The sequence below is a fragment of the Mesocricetus auratus genome, unplaced genomic scaffold, assembly GCF_017639785.1.
Source record: "Mesocricetus auratus isolate SY011 unplaced genomic scaffold, BCM_Maur_2.0 Super-Scaffold_100676, whole genome shotgun sequence".
Classification (NCBI taxonomy): domain Eukaryota; kingdom Metazoa; phylum Chordata; class Mammalia; order Rodentia; family Cricetidae; genus Mesocricetus; species Mesocricetus auratus.
Genome location: NW_024429266.1, coordinates 70,057,650 through 70,065,988, shown reverse-complemented (window position 1 = coordinate 70,065,988; position 8,339 = coordinate 70,057,650).

Genomic DNA, 8,339 nt, shown 5'->3' with positions numbered 1-8,339 from the left:
AAGGTAACAACTTTGAATTTTGGGGAGGATTGGTGTGCTTGTGAATCTAGGAACCAGCAAAGACCTTTCAAAGCCTCTTAATTTGGGTGGAAGTTTGAGGTGATGGGAAGAAAATTCTGGAGAACTCTAGAAACCCAGCCATGGAGCTGGAGCTGGACTCCAGTCCTAATGGGTGTCTTTCATTCTCATTACCCCCATTAGTGCTTTATTGTATTAGTTATAGCTAATTTACATTTTACTGAAGCATTGAAAACAGATTGCAGATGTTTGGAAACAGATGTTATCCTAATGTTAAGGCAAGACCATGAATATTTATGATAGTTATTGCCTGGATCAAATTACCTCCCTTAAACAGGGAGGCAGGCATGTTCTGACAACTTTGGCCAGCACCTGGGGAGGGAAGACAGACGAGTATTGAGGAATTTTTGGGCACACTTCAATTTTCCTTCATGAGGGATCTAATTTTTTCTTCTGCCTTCCAGGGAACAGAGGTTGGTTGTTACAAAATGCGTTTATGGATTGATTGCTCTGCAGCAGTGACTAGCCAGGTCCAGAGTCTCCAGCTGGCTTTTTCCATGCTCTCCTTGCAGAAGGCCCTGCCCAGCCTTCCTCTGACCTAAACAGCTACGGATGCTGCCCAGGATGAAAGGGGGACAGCTGGGTTTCTCCATGCCATGGGGGCTGGGGAGGCACCAGAAGAAATCAGACTGACTGACCACCAAGAAGGGCTCTCTTTCCCTCTCTCCCTTCCCTTCTCCATCCCTCTCTCTCTTTCTCTCCTCCTTTTCTTCCTCTTCGCGCCACCCCTTTCTCCCTTCCTCCCTCCTTTTTTTGCTTTGAAACAGTCTCATGTAACCCACACTAGGTGGCTTCAGACTCACTGTGCAGCCAAGGATGAACTTCAATTCCTGATCCTCCTGCCTCCTCTTTCCAAATGCTGGGGTTACAGGAGTGCACCATCAGACATGGTTTGTGCAGTGCTAGGGATAGGGGCTTTGTGCGTGCAAATATTCTGCTAGCTGGGCTAGACCCCTTCCTCCCAAGAAGGGCTTCCTTCTCCAGCCATCCATGTTGGCAGGACGCCAGCTAAGGAGTGCTTCCTTTGCTGTCGTTCGAGATCCTACCTTGAATTTAGGACTGGTGGGGAGGACTCTGCAGAGTATAACGGGGCAAAGGAATGCTTGACCTCGGGCCTCAGAGTGAAACACTAAGGACAGACGGAAGAAAACTCCATTCAAGTCCAGACTAGTGAGCCAGTGGGGTTTTGGGAGATACTCATAGAATTGGGGGTAAGGGGTCACCTACAAGAACATGGATGACTCAAAAACAGCTGTTTCACCAAAAGTCCAGCCGGCATGGGTGATGCTTCACAACATGGCTTGCAGCCAGTTGAGAAAGTGCGTCCATCAGATTGACCTGTAAGTAAGTCTGTGGCCATTCTCCTGACTAACGATTGATGTGGGAGGGCCCAGCCCAGTGTGGGCGGTGCCACCCCTGGACAGGTGGTCCTGAAGTGTATTTAAAAAAAAAAAAAAGCCATCAGTAAGCAGCATCCTTCTGTGGTCTCTGTTCAGTTCTGCCTCAGGTTTCTGCCTTGAGTTCCTCCCCTGACTTCCCTCAGTGAGCAACCTTGATCTGGACATGTTAGCCTTTCCTTCCTTCCTTCCTTCCTTCCTTCCTTCCTTCCTTCCTTCCTTCCTTCCTTCTTGTTTTGAAGATTTATTTATTTTCATTTATGTGTCTGATTGTGTCCCCACATGAGCTTATGTGTACCACAGGCATGCAGGTGCCCTTGAAAGCCAGAGGGATACACCCCCTGTCCCCCAGCTGGAGTTATAGACAGTTGTAAGCTGCCTGATGTGGGTGCTGGGAACTGAATCCAGGTCCTCTGGAAGCCATCCCTCAAGTCCCAAGTCCTTTCTCACCTCCATTGTTTTTGGGCATAGTGTTTATCACAGCAACAGAAAGCAAACTAGACTATTTCCTGAGTCTTAAGGAACCTCCCCCCAGTATGGAATGCTTTCATTCCTGGGAAACTTCTGTACAACTGTCCCCTCCCCAAGTACTTGCATTTATCATCAGCACCTGCCAGTATTCTCAGTGGCCCTGTCTTCCAGGAGCAGCAACCCAAAGGTCAGCTGGTACTGACTCTTATACTCCCTTCTCTGGTTCCTTGGCTCTAGGTGGATAGAACCTGAGACATAACTCACTCTCTAGAATCTCCCAGGGGAGCAGGCTGATGGCCTTTATCCTCCTACCCATCTGTCTTTGTTCTGGGGCCATCTTAGTTAGTCTCTTGCTTGGGACTTACTCCAAGCTGACTTACGGGTTACTTTGGCAGGTATGTGCAACCTTTTGATAGCACAACCTGAATATTGTCATTTATAAAGGGCACAGTAAGAGAAACGGACCATCAAGTTATAAAATCAATCAATCAATCAATCAATCAATCAATCAATCAATCAATCAAGAATGGCCTGGGCTGGTAACTCTTATACACACACACACAAAAATCACAAAGTAATTTCATGATGTGTTAAGTAAGTTTATATCTTTGTGTTGGGCTTCATCCACAGCTATCTTGGGGTACACGAAGTCTTATAGGCTGCAGGTTGGGTAAGCCTGAAACATATGGAGAGCCCTTCTGGATTAGTTCTACTCCCAGCATTTAGGGGACATACGCAGTGTGCCTGAGAAACCCATGAACAGGCAGGAAGTTTTAGGAGCTGAGGGACAGGCATTAAGGGAAGGAAGATGAGCTAATGGGCAGCTGCTAGCCGCACCTGTGGGTCCTCTCCGGCACTCACAACATGCTCCACCGTGACTGGGAACTGCCCCATCTCAGCATCGCCCTTCCAGGTGGGTCCCAGAAAGCCCAGTTCCCACAGACAGAAACAGAAAGGTTGACTGAGTCACGCAGGACATAAAAATGTTTGTGTGTGTTGTTGTATGCTTTTGTGTGGGTGCATACAGACGTCATGCGCATGGAGACTAGAGGTCCGTTTCAGATATCTTTGCCCATTACTCTCCACTTTATTTTTTTGAGGCACGATCTCACATTGAACCCGGATCAGCCAGGCTGGCTAGCCAATGAATTCCAGGGATCTGTCTGCCTTCGCCCAACCTGTTCCCCCTCACCTTGCTTTTACTGGGTTCTGAGGAGCTGACCTCACATCCTCTTGCTTGCAAAACATTTACTTTACTGACTGAGCCATTTCCCTGACCTCTGATTCAATCAGTTTTTATCCAGAGTCTTCTAAGGTAGCTGGGGTTGGGCTGGGCACTGGGGGATTCTGGGTCAGTTATTGAGCATGATCTCTGTCCACGTGGTAAGTGGTGATGAGGAAAACAGATGTGATGATCCAGGCAGACCTTGGGTGATCTGATGGGTTGATTGACTCGGGACTTCCTGTAGTCAGCTGTGTCCACAGACGCTCAAGCCCCTTAGAGAAAACAGTGCAATGCTTGCTTAAAAACGTAGGCACATTCTTAGACCACAGTATCTGACATGTGATAGCCAGGGAATAGTCCTCATGCTGTGACATCTGGGAATAATGACAAGCAAAAGTCTCTGTATGTTCAGTCTGGGAGTGTACTTTTATTTTTACCCTGGTTGGTTAAATCTGAGGGAGCAGAACCTGAAGATACCAACAGTCATGCACATTGTACATGCACAATAAACATGGAAGGCCAGAAACGTAGCACAGTTGGTATCGTGCTAGCCTAGCATGCAGGAAGTCCTGGTTCCATTTGCAGCACTACGTAAACCAGGCATGGTGACACACTCAGCTGTGCAGAGTCAGCCTCAGCTGTATCATGAATTTGAGACCTGCCGGGGTACGCAAGGAACTTGAATCTTTTGGAAAACAACACAATGATATAAAGTAATAACTGTTACACATGGGGCTGGAGAGATGGCTCAGAGGTTAAGAGCCTTTGCAGGTTCAGTTCCCAGCACCCACAGGCCGCTCACATCCAGTTCCAGGGGATCTGATGCCTTCTTCTGGCCTCTTCAGACAACACAACACAACAAAACCAACACAACACAACACACACACAGGCAAAACATACACATAATAAAAATAAATCAATCTTTTAAGATGGGCATGTGACTATAATAGGCATAATAGGTATATGGAGATGTATAATGATGACCGCTCTGTAGGGCTGCTGTGAGAATTCATGGTCTGGGGTGAGGTATTTGTTCTGATTGTGAAGGAGGAGGGGTTCACCCATGTGAAGTAAGAAGGAAGGCACCAGCATTTCCCGGGGTCCCAGATGAAGTCATTTAAGGTGTTATGGGGGATCTTCAAGGACAGCGTGACTGGAGAGGTTACTGCAGGGCCAGGCCACATCGGACTTTATCCTGGTAGGTGCCAGGTCAGATGGCTTAGGCAGGAAAGGGCCAGACCTGAGCCAATGGCTGGACTCTGGCCCCTGAGGATAGGGCTCTGGGGCAAAACTGTGGATAGCAAGGAGACTGCATCTTTTCCGTCCGGTCAGCGTGACTCAGCATGTCTCCTTCTGGGTACTTGGGCAAAACTCTTTAGAGGATTTTCCAGGAATGGAGTGAAAAAGTACCTACCCGCCTCTGCGAATGTGTGGTTTCTTGTGATGCTGGCACATGTGTGATTTCTTGTGTTGCTGTCTATACAAGCCTGGAGTAGTCAGGTGGAAGAGGCAGATGAATGAGAATGCAAGGAAATGAAAAATGATATAACCATGGTTTGTCATGACAATACCAGATCATGCCAGCAGCCCCTACTACCCCCCCAACCCCCCACCCCCGCCCCTGGGATTCCGCCAAGCTGGCCTTCCTGTGCCTGGGAAAACAGACAGATAGCTGAGCATTGCTCTCTTGGGAGGAGATAAGGAGAACATTTGATGTTTTGATTGTTGGGACAGTCAATCTGTTCAAGAGATAAGTATCTTCCTCAGAGATAAACAAAGCTTTGGTGGACGGTTCTTTTTAAACACTTCAGGGTCTTTTGCTCAAAGAGGTCTGCACAGGACCAGGGTGTAGGAGAGGAAGGCCACAGGTGGTTAAGTGAATGGCAGCAGCCGCCTGCTGGTGGCACAGTGCTTGGGTCTCTGTCAGCTTGCATCTTTAGAAAACAACTGTTTCCCTCTGCAGATGATGCAGCCAGAGGGCTGAGTCCGGGAATGTCATGGCTGTTACCAAACAGCCAGGCAAATGAGATGGCTTGCACAGAGTCATTCCTGCTAAACTTCAGCTGCATAGCTGGCTACCAGTGTGGCCCAGCAGAAAGAGCCCACTGATAGCCCTGCCAGTAGACTTTCCTGGGAGTCCATGTTCTGTGTTCTAGCTTGCTGCTGTACTTTCGTAGTGGGCTATTGTCTGTAGTGTACAGGGCACTGGAGTGGCCTGGAAGAAATCCTAGAAGCTTGGCAAATACATCCCTAATTGGCTTTTCACAGGTCATTATTATTTGTTGACTAGCACTTGTGAATTCAAGTACTTGCTAAAAATTTCTTTGTGAACCTCAAATGTGAGGCATGTGGGGTGGGGATTCATTTTCAGACACGAGTAGATGGGTGAAATCTGAGTCCTCCTGCGGGTGTGGTTCCAGCAGACCCCGGAACAAGGCAACGCTTTATTCCCCTGTCCCAGCTGTGAAGTTGTCCTTTGCAAAGTCTATGTGGTGCTAACTTTTTCATGTCTGGAGACCCCTTTTTGCTTACATATGTGTGTAGTGAGCGTTGGTTTGAGTGTGTGTGGATGCCCGGCTGTGCAGGTACACGTGCGTGTGCGTGAGTGTACGCAGAGGTCCAAAGCTGACATCAGATGCCTTCCTGTCTTCCTCTGTCTCTCTCCACTGTATGTGTATTGAGGCAGGGTTTCTCACGGAACCACAGCTTGCTGATTTGATTAGTCTGGCTAGGCAGCTCGCTCAGGGGATCCCTTGTCTCTGCCTCCCATGCTCTGGGATTACAGGAGGGCTGCCATGTCTACCCGACCTTTGAATAGGTTCTGGGAACCTGAACTCTGGTTCTCAAACTGGTACAACAAGCCCTCTCTCTCTCTCTCTCTCTCTCTCTCTCTCTCTCTCTCTCTCTCTCTCTCTCTCTCTCTCTGTGTGTGTGTATCTGTGACTCCCTTTCTCCTCTCTCTGTCTCTCCGTCTCTGTCTCTCAGTTTTTTGAGACAGCGTTTCTCTGTGTAGCCCTAGATAGCCTGGAACTCAGAGATCTGCCTGTCCCTGCCTACTGAGTGCTGGGATCAAAGGTGTATGCCTCTATTTCCAACCCCCCAAAAACTTTTTTGGTTGGTGATTTCACTATTTAAAATGGCTCAGTGGTAGAACACATGAATGGCATCAGGTCCCAGGTTTAATCCCTGATAGCAGCAATAAATTAAAAAATAACTAAATATAAATAATATGACTCCAAACCCAGCATCAAATGCTGTCTAATGTTCCCAGGGACTTGAAGGTTGTGATGGGAAAAATCCAAGCATAGATACACCTCCTTCAGCCATGGCAGTAGTATGTTCCTGTCCAATGGCAATGAATTGAAATCTACGTTAGGTGGGGGCTGAGATGGAGCTCAGTTGGTGGAATGCTTGCTCAGCATGCATGAGGCCAGGGTTCAACCCTCCGTGTCTTCATGTGGTAGAGTGTCTTTACACAGAATCATTCAAAGAATCAACAAGCTATGTATTGGCTTCTAGAATGTGTGTGTTTGCATGTAAGCACATGTGTGTGAGCCCTGATTGTGTGTGTTTGCATGTGAAGACCAGACGTTAATATTAGCTATCTGCCTCACTAGCCCTTTACCTTGTATTTTGAGACAGGGCCTCTCACTGAACCTGAAGTTCTCTGATTCAGGTAGACTGGCTGGTTGGGGAGTCAAGGGATCCTTCTGTCTCTCGTACCCAGCACAGGATTACAGAGGCACACCACTGCTTTTCACATGGGTATTGGGGACCAAACTCAAGTCCTCATGCTCATAAAATGAGCCCTTTCCCTAACGAATCATCCCCCCTGCCCTCCAGCCCTGTTTGTATTGTTTGTTTTAGATAAACTTTGTGACCAAGAAGCAAGAGCTCCAAAAACCTGTGTGTCTTTTCCCATGGGGCAATAGGTTAGGAATCACTAATTTTGAGTTCACCATTGTGGTAGTTTGCATGAAATTGGCCCCCATAAGCTCGCAAGGAATGGCACTATTAGGAGGTATGGGCTTGTCGGAATAGGTGTGGCCTTGTTGGAGGAAGCGTGCCACTGTGGGGTTGGGCTTTGAGGTCTCTTTTACTCAAGCTTTGCTCAGTGCGACACTCAGACCATTTCTTGTTGCCTGCAAGATGAAGGATTCTCAGCTATCTCTCCAGCACCATGCCTGCCTGCATGCCGCCATGTCCCACCATGGTGATAATGGACTGAACCTCTGAACTGTAAGCCACCCAATTAAATGCTTCCTTCATAAGAGTTACTGTGGTCATTGTGTCTCTTCACAACAATAGAAGCCTTAACTAAGACAGCCTTGATGTCTTAGACCTCACATAATAATGGTGTTGTCTCTCCAGCACATACAGCAACCTTCCCCAAAAGAAGTCTTAAAACTTGGGTGGAAGCCGGACGTTGGTGGTGCACTCCTTTAATCCCAGCACTTGGGAGGCAGAGACAGGCGGATCTCTGTGAGTTTGAGGTCAGCCTAGTCTACTGAGCCAGTTCCAGGCTCCAAAACAATGCAGAGAAACCCTGTCTTGAAAAAAAAAAAAAACAAAAAACAAAACCAAACAAACAACAACAACAAAAATTTAGGTGGACCTGATGTTACCCTCACATTCAGGATTCGACTGTGCTGATTAGTTTGAACTGAATCGGCTGAGAAAGGTGTCTCAGTGAGGGACTGTCTAGATCAGGTTGGCCTGTGGGCATTCTGTGGGGTATTGTCCTGACTGCATTGAGATGGGAAGACCCATCCGCTGTGTGAATTAGGTCATTGCTCTTTACTTTTGACTATGAATGTGACAGAGCCAGCTCCCTCTAGTGCTTGCTGTTGTGACTTCTTTGTAGTGACAGACTTAGAACCTGGAATTGTGAGGCAAATAAACCTTTTTCTCTTTTAAGTGGCGTTTGTCGGACATTTTTATTACAGCAACAAGGAAAGAAACCGAGACAGACCAGATTGGCTTATGAAATCACAAGACTGTGTTCAGGGTCATGGTAGTGTTGCTGTGAGTTGGTACAATCATAACCAAAATCCTGGAGCTCAGAGCTACCTGTCCCTCGAAGATGCCAATCTGAAGCTCAGAGCTACATGTCCTTCACAGATGCCAATGAACAGAGACCAGAGCTGAGCCTTATTCAGGGCAGTCTA